The following is a 19,035-nucleotide window of genomic DNA, read 5'->3' as shown; positions in this document are numbered from 1 at the left end:
TGATGTTCCATATATATACATTATTTACACATTGGAGAATAAGGCATTTACATCTGACACAGGTCTTATAAGCCTTACAAAAGCCAGCAGGGTTAGGTCCATCCTAATCTCAGAGGGAGAATATTACATAGTTCTATGGCAGAAAAAGGGACATAGTGGCTCAATGGCTAAGATGCTGAGCTTGTCAATCAAAAGGTCAGCAGTTCAGTGGTTTGAATCCCTAGTGCTGCATAACAGGGTGAGCTCCCGTTACTTGTCCCAGCTTCTGCCAACCTAACAGTTCAAAAGCACATAAAAATGCAAGTAGAAAAATAGGGACCACCTTTGGTGGGAAGGTAACAGCATTCCGTGCGCCTTTGCCGTTTATTCATGCCAGGCCACATAACCATGGAGACGTCTTTGGCAGCGCTGGATCTTTGGCTTTGAAATGGAGATGAGCAGCTCCTCCTAGAGTCGGGAAAAACTAGCACATATGTGCGAGGGGAACCTTTACCTTTACCTTTATGGCAGAAAAGATACATTTCCTGGCAATTGACATTCCCATTAGGATCTGGAAAAGGCCCATTCTGCCTGATTAGACTGAACAGGTAAAAGCAACTGGAAAAAGACTGGGGTAGTCCAATCCCAAACCATGAAGGGCTTTAAAGGTGACAACCAGAACATTTTCCCCCCCATTCAGAAATATACTGCCAACCAACCAACCAATGCAGCTCATAGAATAATAATGTTATACTTACCAAATATGTGTAAATGGTATAAATTGTGTCAATTACTACTCATAAAGGTGCATTCTGAACCAGTTGAATTATCTGCAATTCTTCAAAGATAGACCCCAACCAGAAGGTGCACAAAGGCTCTCCTATCCATGGCTACTACCTGCACTTCAACAGAAGTTATGAGTCCAAAAGGATCTCAGATTGCATTGTAGGTCTGAGGCAGCATCCACTCATTCACGACAAAGATAGAAAATCCTCAGCACCAGAAGGCCCAAACAGCCAAAGCCACTAAGTCTTGCTTGGGTTGAGCCAAAGCCTGCTTTGCCTTATCCAGGTCTCTACAGCCCCAAGATGCTGGGACACTCAGATAGTCTGGGGTGGAGGTATATAGCATATTGATGGTACTTCACCCTAAACTGTCAGATCATCTCACCTAACAGCCTCATGTAAATGTTGAACAGTGTTGTGGTCTGCCAGCAGCCTGTGGAGCTGGCAGCAGAGTTGGACAGTGAAGAGGCTGGGGAGGAACATGGGCCACTCCTGGAATCTGGGGAAGGCTCAGACAAGGGCTCTGTGTCGGAGGCAGAGAAAGGGCCATCTGGGAGGTACATGCTGCCTCCAGAGCCTCCAGAGTCAGATCTCAGTGAGGCAGAGGAACAGGGGGAACCTGTTCCCAGTGCACACATGCACAGAGCTGCCAGAAGGCAAGAACAGTTAAAACAAAAGGGATGACTGGGGAGTAGGGCTTGGAGATGATTGGCCCTCCCATAAGACTTAAAAGAGAAGCAAAGGCATGTGGGCCTTTGCAGGAAGCAACATTGTTAATTCTGTGCATCTTAAAATCTGAAGTTCTGTTTGATTCTGGACTCCATGTGGCTTTGCCATTTAGGTCTTTGGCAGCATGTCAAGGGAGATAAAGATGGGTGATTATCAGTCTTATCCCGAAGGGATCTTTACAACTATTTTGGACGCATCTATGAATGAACAGAATTCACAGCTGTTAAAATAAGACAGGTTTTTGGGACTATTTGTGTGTTTTACTGACTCAGGAAGCCTAGGTCAGAACAAACAGCAGGGGAGAGATGACTGAATCCTTTGGCACCCCACAAAGCAGAGCTATAGACTGGACCTCTCCCCTCCTATACACATGGGCTGGAACTGGCCCCAGAGGAAGAAAGAGAGCCAGCATAACAAACACAATGCCAACCACCCCAAATCCTGAAGCCAATTCAGAAGGATACATCACTGATAATTCTGAAAGCGATTGAGAGGTCAAAAAGAGCAAGGAAGGATGCACTATATCCATATAGTCTCACCAGAGGTCATTCAAGAATGTGATCAACATCATCTAAATCCCATACCCTGGCCTGAATCCTGCCTGAAAAGGATCTAGATGAGGAATCTCCAACTCCCAGTACTGGTCCATGGCCTGTTAGGAACCAAACCACACAACTGGAAGTGAGTGGAGGGTGAACAAGCAAAGCTTCACTTGTATTTGCAGTTGCTCCCCAGGCTAGCAACACTGCCTCAGTTCCACTTCATATCATCATTAGATTCTCATAGGACCAAAAACAAGTTGTATGCTCCTCCTCCCACCTCTCCGTCTGTGGAAAAAATTGTCTTCCATAAAACTGGTCCCTGGTGACAAAAATGTTGGGGATTACTGGTCTAGATAACCTGTTTCATCCAGAGTTCTTTCAAACTGTATTGTGACAACCTTCTCTCTAAACAAGGAAAGATTGGAGACTGAACCTGTGCATATTGGTTGAGTCAAACAATAGCCCCTTGAGAAGGGAATAAAGCAGTCTCCTTAAAAGACATCAGGACCATCTCCTTCCTCAAGGAAGAATTAACCATCATCTGGAGCAATCAAATGTCCCCTCCTGGCAGGCTTATCCAACCAGGAAGGTATGGATCTAACCAGTGGTGGGATTCAGCCAGTTCGCACCACTTCGGGAGAACTGGTTGTTAACTTTCTGAGCAGTTTGATGAACTAGTTGTTGGAAGTAATCATTAGGGCAGAGAACTGGTTGTTTATTTATTTATTTATTTATTTATTTATTTTTGAATTTGTATACCGCCCTTCTCCCTGAGGACTCAGGGCGGTGAACAGCCAAATAAAAACATCAAATACAAATATTAAAACACATTTAAAAAATATATATAGATTTGGCCCCATTAATTAAAACGATAAACAAAACAAAACAATTAAAAAACCCTTAAAAAGAAATTAAGCCAGCCCGGCTTGTTGAAAAAAGAAAGTTTTAAGGGCACGGCGGAAGGCACTGAGGTCATGGATTCTCCTTATCTCAGGGGGCAACTGATTCAAGAGGGTGGGTGCCCCCACAGAGAAGGCCCTCCCCCTGGGGGTCACCAGCCTGCATTGTTTGGCTGATGGCACCCCGAGGAGGCCCCCTCTGTGGGAGCGCACGGGTCGGTGGGAAGTCGTCAGTGGCAGTAGGCGGTATCGAAGATAGCTAGGCCCTATGCCATGGAGCGCTTTAAAGGTGATAACCAACACCTTGAAGCGCACCCGGAAGACCACTGGGAGCCAGTGCAGTTCACGCAGGAGCGGTGTTACATGGGAGCGCCACGCTGCTCCCGTCACTACCCGCACTGCTGCGTTCTGGACCAGTTGGAGCCTCCGGGTGCTCTTCAAGGGGAGCCCCATGTAGAGAGCATTGCAGTAATCAAGGCAAGAGGTTACGAGGGCATGAGTGACTGTGCACAAGGAATCCCGATCAAGAAAGGGCCGCAACTGGCGGATCAGGCGAACCTGATAAAAGGTCCCCCTGGTTACAGCCGTCAGATGTTCCTCCAAGGACAGCTGCATATCCAGGAGGACTCCCAGATTGCGAGCCCTCTCTGTGGGGGCCAAAGACTCGCCCCCAATAGTCAGTGATGGAGTCAACTGACCATATCGGGATGCCGGGAACCACAGCCACTCAGTCTTGGAAGGGTTGAGCCTGAGCCTGTTCCTCCCCATCCAGATCCGTACAGCCTCCAGGCACTGGGACATCACTTCAAGGGCATCATTGGGGTGGCCTGGGGTGGAGATGTACAGCTGAGTATCATCAGCGTACTGATGGTATCTCACCCCAAAGCCACGGATGTTAAATTATTTGAATCCCACTACTGGATCTAACACAGAGGTGGCCAAGCACTGGAGGTACAAACAGAATATTGCACACAGAATGCTTATTGATTGCAAAGAGAAAATGAGCCATCAGCATGATGGCATTGCAGAAACAAACAAGACTTTAGGCTAAATTGAAAGAAGTGTACTTTCCAAATTATGGAGATATTCAGTCTACTTTATTATGCCTGCACCCCCCCCCAAAAAAAAAACACAAAAAACCCCAAAACCATCTCCACTCTCTCAAATAGAGTACCCTTTTCCGGGTCATACATTAAGAATGGTGCAGTATCGAAACATGCCTAGAGAAGGATAACAAAAATGATGAGGAGACTTAGAAAATAAGTCCTATGAAAAAGATTGAATAAGTTTACTCTTCAGGAAAAACAACTGAGGAGGATGTCTAATATCTAAAAGTCTATCCCAGAAAAGAAAGTCAACATCTACCTTAATTCTAATATTCCAGTTTCAGGGTGCAAGGTACAAAATAACAAAATTAAGATACAGATTTCCAAATAAATCTTTGAAAAGGTTTCTCAAACGTAAGGACAGCATCACAGTGAAATTATTTAGTCAGAGAGAGATAGTAGACTCTTCTTTATGGGCTATTTCAAGCAGTAATTAGACAGCCATCTCTTTGGCATGCTTTCATTTAGATTCTTGTACTGAGTAGTGGGTTGGGTTCAATAGCTTAAATAACTGCTTCAAACTCCATGATTCTAATTATCTTACTAGTTCTAAAGCGTGTTGGAGCTGGATCAGGGCAATGAGGCGTTCAATAAAGGCATGATTCGGTCTTTGTCACTCCCTCTCATCAGACTTTAGTGCCTTTGAGTTTTGATGAATATCAGGGAATATTAGGGAAGGATGAAGGAAAATCTGCAATTTAGAGGAAATTCTACTGACCTACTCAATGTGGGATGCATCACAGCTGCCACATTGTACTCCTGAATTTTGAAAAAGAATATATATACATATACATATACATATACATATACATATACATATACATATACATATACATATACATATACATACATACATACATACATACATACATACATATATATATATATATATATATATATATATATATATATATATATAAAAAAATATATATATATATATATACTTTTTCTTTTTCGTAGGCTTTTATGTGCATATTCTTTCTAGCCAGGTTTTACCTACGTAAACTTAGTTGTTCTACAGCCCTAGGTTCTGTGAAATCTCATTCACAAGTTTCTGGGCCTTTTTTCTGCTGACAAACTGCAACTCTCCCAGAGAGCAACACAGAGTTGCAGTTTGTCAGCAGAAAAAAGGCCCAGAAACTTGTGAATGAGATTTCACAGAACCTAGGGCTGTAGAACAACTAAGTTTACGTAGGTAAAACCTGGCTAGAAAGAATATGCATATATATATACACAATCCTTAACTGATTGGGGAATTAACAATCTTTTTTTTTAAAAAAAATACACATGTATCTTTTCCAATCTGGGTCAGTCATCAGGACCAGAGGTTTACTCTTCTGAGTTTTTGGACTGGTGCTGTAGCCCAACCTCAGGGAACTTCTCTCTGTTGGAACATGTGCTTTGGCTAGTCTATGAGTGGTATTTATATTGTGCCTTCCTATTGGTTGATTGGTGTGTTGATGGCCAGGGATTGGCTGTTGCTTTCCTTGCTGCCAAGTCCTCAGCTCCTAAGCATCTAATAGGTAAAGGTAAAGGTTCCCCTCGCACATATGTGCTAGTCATTCCCAACTCTAGGAGGCGGTGCTCATCTCCGTTTCAAAGCTGAAGAGCCAGCACTGTCCGATGACGTCTCTGTGGTCATGTGGCCAGCATGACTAAAAGGTGAAGGCGCATGGAACGCTGTTACCTTTCCACCAAAGTCAGCCCCTATTTTTCTACTTGCATTTTACATGCTTTTGAACTGCTAGGTTGGCAGAAGCTGGGACAACTAATGGGAGCTCACTCCGTTACGTGGCGCTAAGGATTCAAACTGCTGAACTGCTGACCTTTCTGATCGACAAGCTTAGTGTCTTAGCCACTGAGCCTTTTGGGGCTGGTTTAGCAGGATTTCACATGCTCTAATTTTTATACAATCATCCAAGAATGCAAAGCACAAAGCTCATTAATATTCTACCCTAGAATTATACAATGACTGGCATTATATGCCAATGACACATATTGAAATTAATATGAATTGGTATAGGTAAGTTTGATTAATATATTTGACTTAATTGTGCCAATCAAAAGGAGCTTGCTCCTCAGAGGTGACGCTACTAATTTATCAACAATACTTTTTAATATCTTTTTCCTCTGTGAAATACTATGCCATATCCTATTTTTAAAAACGCAAACTAAATTAAAAATCAGATGAGTAGATATAGAAGTATCATAGCAATCTGATATGGCAAACATTTTTTACACAATAATAATAATAATAATAATAATAATAATAATAATAATAATAATAATAATAATAATTTTATTTCTATACCGCCCTTCTCCCGAAGGACTCAGGGCGGTGTACAGCCAATTTAAAAACACAAGACACAACAATGATTAAAAATTAAAATAATTAAATAAATTTGGCCGATTTAAAACCCCAAAAATTAAAATACCCCAATTTAAAATTATTATATTGATAGCCCTGCCTGGCGGAACAACAGGGTCTTCAGTGCGCAATGAAACACCTGGAGGTCGGAGATCTTACGTATTTCCGGGGGCAGTTCATTCCACAGGGCTGGGGCTCCCACAGAGAAGGCCCTCCCCCTGGGTGTCGCCAGCCAACATAACTTGGCTGATGGCACCCTGAGGAGACCCTCTCTGTGGGAGCAGACTGGTCGGTGGGAGGCTATTGGTGGCAGAAGATGGTCTCGAAGGTACCCGGGTCCTATGCCATGGAGCGCTTTAAAGGTGGTAACCAACACCTTGAATCACACCCGGAAGACCACTGGGAGCCAGTGCAGCTCGCGCAGGAGGGGTGTCACGCGGGCACAACGAGTTGCGCCCATAACCACCCGCGCGGCTGCATTCTGGACCAGTTGGAGCCTCCGGGTGCTCTTCAAGGGGAGCCCCATGTAGAGAACATTACAATAGTCCAGCCGGGAGGTGACAAGGGCATGAGTGACTGTGCGCAAGGCGTCCCGGTCCAGAAAGGGCTGCAACTGGCGAATCAGGCGAACCTGATAAAAGGCCCCCCTGGCCACGGCCGTCATATGCTCTTCTAAAGACAGCCGTGCGTCCAGGAGGACACCCAGATTGCGAGCCCTCTCTGTGGGGGGCAAAGATTCACCCCCAATAGTCAGCGATGGCACCTGCTGACTATATCGGGACGCTGGCAGCCACAGCCACTCGGTCTTGGACGGGTTGAGTCTGAGCCTGTTCCTCCCCATCCAGACCCGCACGGCCTCCAGGCAGCGAGACATCACATCAAGGGTATCATTGGGGTGGTCTGGGGTGGAGATGTACAGCTGAGTATCATCAGCGTACAGATGACACTTCACCCCAAAACCACGGATGATCTCACCCAGCGGCTTCACATAAATGTTGAACAGAAGAGGCGAGAGGACCGACCCTTGTGGCACTCCCCATGCAAGACGCCTCGAGGTCGACGTCTGCCCCCCTGCCAACACGAACTGCGAGCAGTCGGAGAGGAAGGAGGAGAACCACCGCAGAACGGTGGCCCCTATTCCTAACCCTCTCAACCACTGCAGCATGATACCATGGTCGATGGTATCAAAAGCCGCTGAGAGATCTAATAGGACTAGGACAGAGGAGCAACCCCTGTCCCGAGCCCTCCAGAGATCATCCACCAACGCGACCAATGCCATGTGTGCACAATGCGAACTGGTAGTAAAGGTAAGTAGAATCCACCCCTGATTCTATATTAGCACAGGATCCTTTTTCTAACCACGCTTCCAAAACGATGAAATGTGCACCAAGGTGTTGTGATGGCAGCTCTAACTTTTTGCACTTGCATTGTGCTCTCACACAAATACATTAGAGGCCAATGTGGCGTTACAAAATCACAATGCATATTTTATCAGTTGACCCTTTTAGTCCCATTGCAGATGGTTAATTATATAAGATCGTAAAGGTAAACAAAGAGAGGATGACCTGCCCAAGCCCAGAGCAATTGTACATGGAAACATTTTGTTGCATGGCCGTACTTATAAATGACATAAATCAAGTTACAAATAAGTGAGCTTGGTAAATTGGGACACCGCTCCAAATTCAGAGCTATCTACTCCCATCAGTACTGATTCAATCAGTGAGATCAAACTGATCTCAAATTTTCAGGAGGTTTTGGGGTCTGGAGCAGGGGTGGGTTCTAACATTTTTTACTACTGATTCTGTGGGCGTGGCTGATTTTGCAGGCGTGGCTTGATGGTCATGTGACAATTCTTTAGGATTTAGCAGAGGTATTGGTCTACCAAACTTTTAAATGCTTGCAGAGCTGTACTTGTCTACTCATTTGCTTTCGGAGGCACCGGTCTACCCATTTATTTTTGGAGGCACTGGTCTACCCATTTGTTTTTGCAGGCACTGGTCTACTCATTTGTTTTGGGAGGCACTGGTCTACCCATTTATTTATGCAGGCACCGGTCTACTCATTTATTTTTACAGGCACCGGTCTACTCATTTGTTTTCTTTTAACACTGATCAGCTGTAGGGCGGCCCTTTGAAGCTCTGCAGCAAGAGTTTAAACAGTTTTTTTCCCTCTAGCCGATCAGCTGGGACTCAGGAGGCAGCAATAAATTGGGGGTGGGGCCAAATAAAAGATAAGAATAATGCAGGGGGGTGGGGGGGGCAGAACCAGTTCGGTGATGTCATATCGTCATCGCTACCGGCTCGGCGGAACCGGGCCAAACCGGGAGGAACCCATCACTGGTCTGGAGCAAGAAAGTACTGCTTTCCAGTGGCATTATTGATACCCTGGAACTGTCTCCCAACAGAGACCAGGCTAGTCTTCTCCTTGTGGATATTGCAGAAAGTTCTAAAGACAGAGGGCCTTCACTTAATTTTATTTTACCACCTTTAAATTCTGCTTTAATTGTTTGTAATCTAATATTAATTTTGTATTGTTTTTATGGAAGTAGATAGCATGGAGGTATTACATTTTTATATTCTAGGTATATTTTAGAGTGGAGGGATTGGATTGGAAAGAAATACAAACCATAAATAGCAATAGCACTTAGACTTATATACCACTTTACAGTGCTTTACAGCCCTCTCTAAGCACTTTTACAGAGTCAGTATATTGCCCCCAACAATTTGGGTCCTCATTTTACCCACTCCAGAAGGATGGAAGGCTGAGTCAAGCTTGAGCCTGGTAAGATTTGAACTGCCAAATTGCAGTCAGCCAGCAGTCAGCAGAAGTTAGCCTGCAGTGCTGTACTCTAACCACTGTGCCACCGTGGCTCAGTAAATAAATAAATAAACAATTTGAACCACAGACCAAGTTATAGATCACCTGTGACTTGATTCACACATTGAGTAGGATAATGATGTAGCTTGTTTGATTTTTGTTGTACAAATCTAGACATTGTGGTTTATTTAAAAAAATGACTTTGCACGATGTGTTTAAACCCAGGCACAGGATCTTCTTGCATAATCACATTTTGAAGAAGTATTCCTGAAGCTGTACAGTCTTAGTTTTGTCTTTGTCTAGAAATAGTTCCTGGTAACTGCCAGGCTTCATGAAAGAAGAAGTAGAGGAGAAATGCCATTACTTTATTTATCATGTAATCTTAAATATAATTTCATATTTTCAGCATCTAGCAAAATCTGAGCCAGAATATATGTATACAAAAGTGCTACATAATTAATCCCTTACCCCTCCCAATTTCAGAGAAATAAATGCATTTTTAAGAACATGTGATGATTAATTCTGGAGAATAACTGTAGTAATTGGTGACTCCCAGTTAAATTGTTGCTCAACTTTGAATCTGCTGAGGTTTTTTGTGAACCAGTACTCAGTGATTTGAGGATGCTAATATAATGCCTTGGTATCGCTCCCTAATCAGAGATACCCTGTTTTTCCCAAAATAAGACATCCCCTGATAATAAACCCAATCTGGCTTTTGAGGGCATGGCAATAAGGCCAAGCACTTATTTCAGGGTTCAAAAAAATATAAGACAGGGTCTTATTTTCAGGAAAACATGGTATCTATTTTGTTTGGCATAGAAATTATATGAACCTGATGAACTAATACTTTATAATGGCCCCATTATCCATAGTGTCCATTTAGAGCAAGGGTTTTAATTCACCCAAGCCTATGCAGAGGAAGTGAGTCTTCAGGAAATGTTTATTTGATTAAGAGATTTGTCATAATAAGGATGCACAATAGGCGGAAAATAAAAGGACAAAATTCATGTCTGTCCACTTGTGTATGTATTGCTGGAAAGTACCTAGTGCATTCATGATGATTTTCATAGAGCAAAATATTTAATAATTTTTTTTTTATACAAGGCAGCATCTGTTGCTTAAGCATGTCCATCTGATCCATGACATAAAGACCTTTTGTAATGTGGGAACCATGAAAGCTGCAATGACAAAAGTCATGACCCAGGTTGCTAAAATTGTTTACTGAATATTTCACACCTATTCTGTGTCAAAGGATGAGACATGGTGCATTTTATAGATCAGGCGAGCCCATTTCTTTGAAATGGCTTTCCCCAAATTGGCACCCGCTGTACGATTGGGACTGCCAGTACTAGAATGCTCAGTTCTAATAGGCTAAAGATCAACTGGCAAAATGCTTAGACTTGCAGTGCCAGCACATCTGGAGAGCATTAGATTGAGGAAAGGTTTCAATGGGCAAAAACAGTTTGCCTGTCAACATCCCATTCACTGGAATACAGTTAGGAAGCACCATAAATTGTGCTGATTATATAGTAAGTGTAGAATAACTAGGAGGGTAACTGAGGGGGAGGAGAATTATAACATTTCAAATCAAATGGAGTCTATTCATTCTGAAATAACTGCCTATGTATTACCAATGTTATCTCACTCAAGGCCTCAGTTTGTCTCATTTGAAGGAAAGGCTTAACTGTGTTTTATATCAACAGTGGATGCCAATTTGGTGTAGTGTGTCAACTCTGAAGTGAACCTGGCTGAAGCCATCTTGTGCTGCCTCATAGTTGCCACAGAGCCTGAGAAAGGGAAGGGAGAGGGAAGGAGGGGGGAGTAGATAGCCCAGTTAACAGTCAAAATAAAAAGATTTCCTCTGGGAACCAAGGCATTGCAATAGTGGCTGGCAAAGGAGGAGAGAGACTTGCCAGCTGTATTCATTGGACAATGTGACTGGTGACACTTGGGATGGGAGAGTTTTATTCTTTTAATTAGGTGAAAACCATGGGAACTGTTAGAGTTGATTTTCACCAGCTGTGCCAATATGATCTATCCAATAAACATATTCTTAGAGGAATCTACCTGCCTTGGAGTTCTGCTTTTAAAGGGTGCATTGAAAGCATAGTGGTTGAGACACCAGGCTAAAACCTGGGACTGTGAACTCTTGTCCCACAGAGCAGGCTGGGTAACTCTGGGTCAGTTGCTCTCTTTCAGCCCTAGGAAGAAGAAAATGGCAAAATGCTTCTGAAAACTGCAGGGAGTAGTCCAGGCACTTTCCAAGAAAACTGCAGGGAGTAGTCCAGGCAGTTTGCAGGAATCAACATGACTCAAAAACACTCATTCACACACACACATACACACCATCTAACCCACACAAAATGAACAGTAAAAAAAATCTTATCCTGAGCAGTTGTCTTTTCTTTTTCTGCAGAGCTTTGATAAATTCAGTCAACCAGAAGTTGGAACAGAAGTTGCCTTCAGAAGTTGTGGGAGCTTTGTCACTGGAAGCTTTCAAGAAGAGATTGGACTACCATCTGTCAGAAACAGTGTAGGGTCTCCTGCTTGGGCGGGGGGCTGGATTAGATTACCTACAAGGTCCCTTCTAACTCTGTTAATCTGTAAAAAATTGAGGGATGACACTTTATATAAAAGGCAGCTTATAAATATTTTAAAGACAAAGAAAAAAGTGAAATACAATACCAAATAGCCATAAGTAATACAAACAAAAATGTAAGTTTGCCATCTGGGACTGAAGTTTCTTCTGATCGGCCATTGTTGTCATGTTGTTCCAGAATGATGGAACACTGAGGAAGCTATGAGAAAGTAGCATGGAAGCCACTAGTAGTAGTTACTGCAAAGAACTGTATTGACTCAACCTACAAAAAACATGTCATTGATCTGTAGTGCACATGATTTATGCAGGGGATAATTATGTTAAACAACTACAACATGGCGATCATATATTATTACAAAGCATGACCAAAATAAACTTACATACCTATCTACTATGATCAACAAAGCAAAGAAGACTGATTATTTTACTTGTGATTTATATTACATGTATTTCATATATTTGAATAAAGGTTATTAGTATTAAGGCTGAAGCCATACTGAGAGCAAGGAGCTAAAAATTCTGAGAGTGGCAGAACATTTATTTATTTATTTTATTTTGTTAAGTTTAAGAATTGCCAGACTCTAAAATGGCCCACACAATTTAAAACAAGCAATGCTATAAAAGTATGTAATAGAATATAAATCAAGAATATAGCATCCATCTAAATAATCTACTATATATGCAAAACCACATCTATCAAAGGGGCAACAGTCACCTGAATCCAAAGCCTAGGAGAACAACCAAAAAGTGATTTATATGCAGAAGTTTCTATGTGAAATCTCTGGCACCAACCCCTGAAAATATTTCTGGGTGGGAAGAACAATGTGGTTTAGTGTTTGTCAGATGTAAATGCCTTATTCTCCAATGTGTAAATAATGTATATATGGAACATCAGAGGTTAACTTATTCTTTGGACTTTAATGTATTCATAACTTACCACTCCCATTCCTAGCTCCACCCCTTGTATATATAAGGAGCCACCCTCACCATTCTCGTCGCTTCTACCTTGAATATTCAGTGAATATAGAATGCCTATCATAATTAAAAAGAAATATATTTAAAGCTTTAACTTCTATTATCTTTATTGAGTCTGATCCTGAAAATATTGCAACAAGCTGGTAGCAGAGGATGGTTAATTGACTCAATAAGTAATTAAAAATGTCCAAGAAAGATAGGCCCAACACCAGGGCCTACAGCAAAGAAATAGAAACTGATCAAGAGATGATCAACGAATCCACCAATGCGATTTCGAGAGAATCCGAAGAATACACCACTGAAGAAGAAGAACTAATGAGTGAAAATAATGACCAGAAAGAAATCGAAATAGAAAATAACGAACTCAGGTCAGAGATATTAAAGATACTAAAAAGCCAAAAGAATGATGAAAGTCTCATCGCGGACCTCCAGGAGATGCTGAAGAACAGCGGAGCAGCGAGAGAGAAAAACGTCATTAAAGAAAAACCCAAAGATCAAAAAATCGCAAGTGAGATGACTACTGAGAAAATAGTTGTTAAAAAGAAAAGATGTGATCCCGCGCGAAATTTTGAATGGCAGCCATCTTGGTTTCAACGAACTTCAAAAGAGAATGGAGCAGAGCCAATCAAAACGCTCAGTTCAAAATTTCTGGCGCGAAAAACACTATCAGACGAAGAAAGTGAGAAAGAAGTCTCAAACTCTTCAGATGATCCAAAATCAGAAAGTGAAGACGATTTAACAAAATCTCAAGTAAAATCAGCAATGAAAACGCTTTTTGCTGCTTTTGGGCCAAGACTGAAAATTACCAAGACATCTACAAAGAAGCAAGAAATCAAACCGGCGACTCAAGACCTGCACGCTCCCATCCTGACTTCGAAAGCGACGACGCCCGAGCCCAGAGAGCCATGCCGATTTCGCCCTACACCACAGACAAAATCGAATACCAACGCACACAAAAAGAAGAAAAGAACCGTCACCACCACCAGAACCCCAAAAACCGAGCCAGAGACCGACTCATCTGAGGAGGAGCGGATCGAGAGAGCTGAAAGGGAGAGAACCTTCCACGACGCCACCAAAGAAGAAATGAGCAACGCGCATGTGCGAAACTACGTAGACGACCCAGAAGGACTTGAACTGGCCAGAGAACCGCGCAGACTCATTGCAAGCATCCCAATGCCGTTCTGTAATTTCCTGCACTTGAGAGATCACGGACTGCCCCAGGTTGTAAGTAATGGACAGAATAATGTAGGTAACTTACCCAGTGACTTCCCAAAACTTAGAATTGATGGCATTAATTTACAAGAGTGGTATCAACAGCTTCAGGTTATTTTCATGAAAGAAAGTTTACTATTCTTTATAACTAGCCCTCCAAGAAGACCTTGGACTTTAAAAATAGATTGTTTACATCATAGAGCATTTTTCATAATAATATCTAGCGTGTCTCCTGCAATGTATCATAGCATCAAACCAAACCTAACTGTATCAGAAATAATTCAATGCATGTTTAATCTATTTCACAGCGATAGCGTAGCTACAACCACAAGAATGTCTAAGGATTTCTTTTCCTCTAGAGTAAAACCAGGGGTTTCTATAAGTGAGCATTTGATAAATCTAAACAAAATAAGAGCTGAGCTACAATTGAGGGGGGAAGTGATTTCAGATCAAACAATGAAAAGTGTTATTATCAATTCACTTGATCCATCATGGGATAGCTTTATGTCACACTTAGATACCATTAATTTGGGATATTTATCCATAGAAAATCTATCTAACAAATTGATAGCAGAAGACAATTCAAGAAAAAATCGATCCAGTAACCAAACAGACCACAAACCTTTTAGGAAAGTAGTCTTTCAAGATAAACATAATGAGGCCTTTAGATGCTACAATTGTGGATCCAGGGAACATAGTAGAAGAGACTGCCCCAAAGTCTCAAGAGAGAGACATAGACCAGAATATAGGAGCAAATATAATTACAGACAATCTTCCACAGATAGACACAAATATAGAAGCCCACCAAATTACAAAGAAGGTAGAGGGGGTAGAGAAAATTCAAAAGAGAGGAAATCTGGGTCACTGAATGGGCTAAATAAACAAGACAGCACCAGAACACAGCAGGATGAGAATAACAATTGGCTTATTGATTCTGGTGCAACAAATCACACCACCAACAACAAAAGTATATTATCTTCATTTATAGAAGATAAGTTTGTGATAAAGGTAGCTAATCAAGAAAAGGTTCAAGTACTAGGCAAAGGAAATGTGACCTTGCCTGGTCTAGGGAAAATAGAGGGGGTATTATTAATCCCAGAAATACCTCACAACATACTAAGTGCCATAAAATTAAGCAGAGAATCTGATATCAATATAGTTTTCTCAAAGGGGAAAGCAACTATAGAAAAGAACAAAACAAATGTAGGTACTATAATGATAAAAGGAGGTCTACCCTATCTGATAACTAAAGAAAGATGTTTACATAACATTGATTCAAATATGGAAGATTGTATTGAAGCAGATGATGAAAATGTCAGTAACAGTGACAATGATGAGTGTAGAATAACTCATGATCACAAAAATACATACAAGGAAAAGAAACCAAAAATAGGTAAACCAATTCATGATGAGTGTGCTCACATCTTACACAGGAAGTTAGGACATGCAAGCTTTCCTGTAGTACAAAAAATGACTGAACACGCAGAAGGTGTCAAAATAAAAAATTGTGAAAATTATTTGGAATGCTCAGTATGTAAGTCCACCAAACTAAAAACCAGTCCCAGACCAAAAAAATCTAACAGATCAACTAACAATATTTTTGATTTGGTACATATGGACTTAGTTGGTCCATTAAGTCCCTCAATTACCTATAGAAAACGTTACTTCCTAACTATAGTGGATGACTACAGCCGATATGGTTTTGTTTACACATTAAAGCACAAGGATGAAACATTTCAGAAATTTAAGGAATTCTACAAACGTATAGAAACACAACATAATATCAGAATAAAGCAAATTATGACAGATAGGGGATGTGAGTTCATGTCTAAAGAATTCTCCCAATGGTTAAAGGATAGAGGAATGTTACATTTCACGTCCAATCCTTTTTCTGCATTTCAAAATGGAGTTGCAGAGAGGAAAAATTCCACACTACAAACCATGATTAGGTGCACATTAGAGGATGCTGGTTTAGGCAAACAATTTTGGTCAGAGGCATTACATTATTCGAATTACACTCAAAATAGAACCTGGTCCAGTATTGTGAATAAGACACCATATGAGGTGATGTACAATAGAAAACCCAAATTATCACACATGCACATATTTGGAGTCACTGCAGACGTACACATACCTAAACAATTGAGGAGAAAGGGAGAAAACGTATCCAGGAGATTAAGATTCATGGGATACGAAACTGGAACCAAAGGGTACAGATTTATTGATAGTAATAACAAATTTATAGTATCCAGAACAGCTGTGTTCCATGAACAGGCCAATTGGTCAAAATTGCACCTTAATGAAATATTTCCTAATAAATGTAAAGATACGATATCCTGCGAGGAAGGAACAACAGAAAATCAAAATATTAACAAAAGTAAGAACAAAACCAAAACTTGGACTAATAGTCAGCATAAAATAAAGACAGACACATTAACAAAAAAGGAAGCTAGATATTTGCATGATAACCATAGCAAGCCTGAAAGAACTATTAGAAACAATAGAAACCAAATACCAAATAAATACAAAGATTACATAATGCATACGAATGGAGAACAAATAACACCTAATACATATGAAGAAGTATTGAAACTTCCACATGAAGAAAGAGAAAAATGGGAACTAGCTATGGAAAAAGAGATGGAAAGTTTACAAGGATTAAATGTATTCACACCTGCGATCGCACCTAAGGATAAAACAATTATAGGTACCAGGTGGATTTATAAAATTAAGAACTTAGAAGGAGGCAATACCTTATACAAGGCTAGACTAGTTGCACAAGGCTATGCACAAAAATATCCAGAAGACTATACTGATACATATTCACCCACAGTGAGAACTGAGAGTGTCAAAACAGCCCTTGTAGTAGCATCTGCACTCAATCTGAACGTATTCCAATATGACATACAGACCGCATACTTACATGCAAAATTAGATAAGGAAATATATGTAAGAGCACCACACAGTCAATACACTAATAAGAACGAAATTTGGTTATTAAATAAGAGTCTGTACGGATTAAAGCAATCCGGCAAAAGATGGTACGATTGCTTGGTAAAAGTACTTAAGACCATGGATTTCAACGCCACCACTGCTGATAACTGTTTCTTTGTAAAAAAGAGTAATGATCATATTGAATTTGTATTAATTTACGTGGACGATATTTTATACATTGGAAAGCATAAAGAGAGCAGGGAAATCTTTGTAAATAAGTTAAATGAACACTTCTCACTGAAATCTCTGGGTAAAGTGAATAAATACCTTGGTGTGCAAATTAACAAAACTAAAAGGGGATTCAAACTTACACAGAAAGATAAAATCATCGAACTCCTAAACAAATGTAACTTAAATAATGCTAAAACCTGTGACACCCCTATGCAAACTGATTTTCTTAGAAACACTGATGAATCTTCCCCTGAATTTAAAGACAACACATTTTACAGATCAGTTATAGGTTCACTCCTTTATATATCTAATTGGACTAGGCCAGATATTGCATTACCTCTCAATCTATTGTCAAGATATGTTAGTAAACCAACCTTGTATCATTGGGAAGCTGTCAAAAGAATTCTAAGATATCTGAAGGGTACATTAGATTTTTGTTTAATGTTGGAACCCAATAATGACAGAGAACCAAAAATTACTTGTTATGCTGATGCAGATTGGGCTGGTGATACATCATGCAGAAAGAGTACTTCTGGTTATGTTTTTCTATTGAATGATTGTCCAGTTTACTGGTATACTGGTAAACAAGAACTAGTAGCCACTTCTACTACAGAAGCGGAATATGTTTGTTTGTCCAAAGCTGCAAATAACCTTGTATGGTTCAATGATCTGATCACTGATGTTTGGAAGAAACCCACCTTACCATTTATTATGCATGAAGACAATAAAGCGGCCATTGAAATATCCAGATCCGATGCAATTGGACAAAGGTCCAGGCATATTGATATAAAATTTAAGCATGTGAGACAACTGTCTCAAGACGGATTCATTAAAGCAGTACATTGCGATACTTCTGAACAATTAGCTGACATATTAACAAAACCCTTACCTTCTAAACAACACAAATATTTAACTTCTAAATTATATGTATTATATTGTCCTGAATCAGAATGTAATTGGTGTTGTGTAACGAACCGGCATTTAGAGGGGGATTTGTCAGATGTAAATGCCTTATTCTCCAATGTGTAAATAATGTATATATGGAACATCAGAGGTTAACTTATTCTTTGGACTTTAATGTATTCATAACTTACCACTCCCATTCCTAGCTCCACCCCTTGTATATATAAGGAGCCACCCTCACCATTCTCGTCGCTTCTACCTTGAATATTCAGTGAATATAGAATGCCTATCATAATTAAAAAGAAATATATTTAAAGCTTTAACTTCTATTATCTTTATTGAGTCTGATCCTGAAAATATTGCAACAGTGTTGTTAAGAATGTCTGATATTTTCCAAATTTGATGACCTGTCCTACTTTGTATTACCTATCCATTGTATAATTCAGAACTCAGTGATGGAATAGTATTTATTATTTTTTGCAAGTTCTTGAGTCAAATATCAAATTTAGAAAAACAATCTTACTTTCTGACTCTCATGAGTGTGATGTCAAAATCACAGAGAAATCCAACATGCTATGCTAAGAAGTGCCTGCAAGTACAGTTGAAAAAAATATATTTTTCCTTCCTTCCTTCCTTCCTTCCTTCCTTCCTTCCTTCCTTCCTTCCTTCCTTCCTTCCTTCCTTCCTTCCTTCCTTCCTTCCTTCCTTCCTTCCTTCCTTCCTTCTATATGCCACTAGATATCCAAGGAATATGTTTCAAAGTACATAAATGTTGATAATTGGAAGAATATCAAGAACAATAAAATTAATGTTGGAAAAATCTGTCACTGATTTATTTTCAAAGCAATGGTGTGATCCATGAAAACAAGATCTCGGGCAGTGATGGCTAACCTTTTCCGGACTGCACGCACCCAAACCCACAAAATGCAATGAGTGTGTGGGCCCCATGCATGCGC

This window comes from Pantherophis guttatus, chromosome 3, assembly GCF_059756535.1.
Source record: "Pantherophis guttatus breed Tessera chromosome 3, ASM5975653v1, whole genome shotgun sequence".
NCBI classification, from domain to species: Eukaryota; Metazoa; Chordata; class Lepidosauria; order Squamata; family Colubridae; genus Pantherophis; species Pantherophis guttatus.
Note: the sequence above shows the minus strand (reverse complement) of the source record.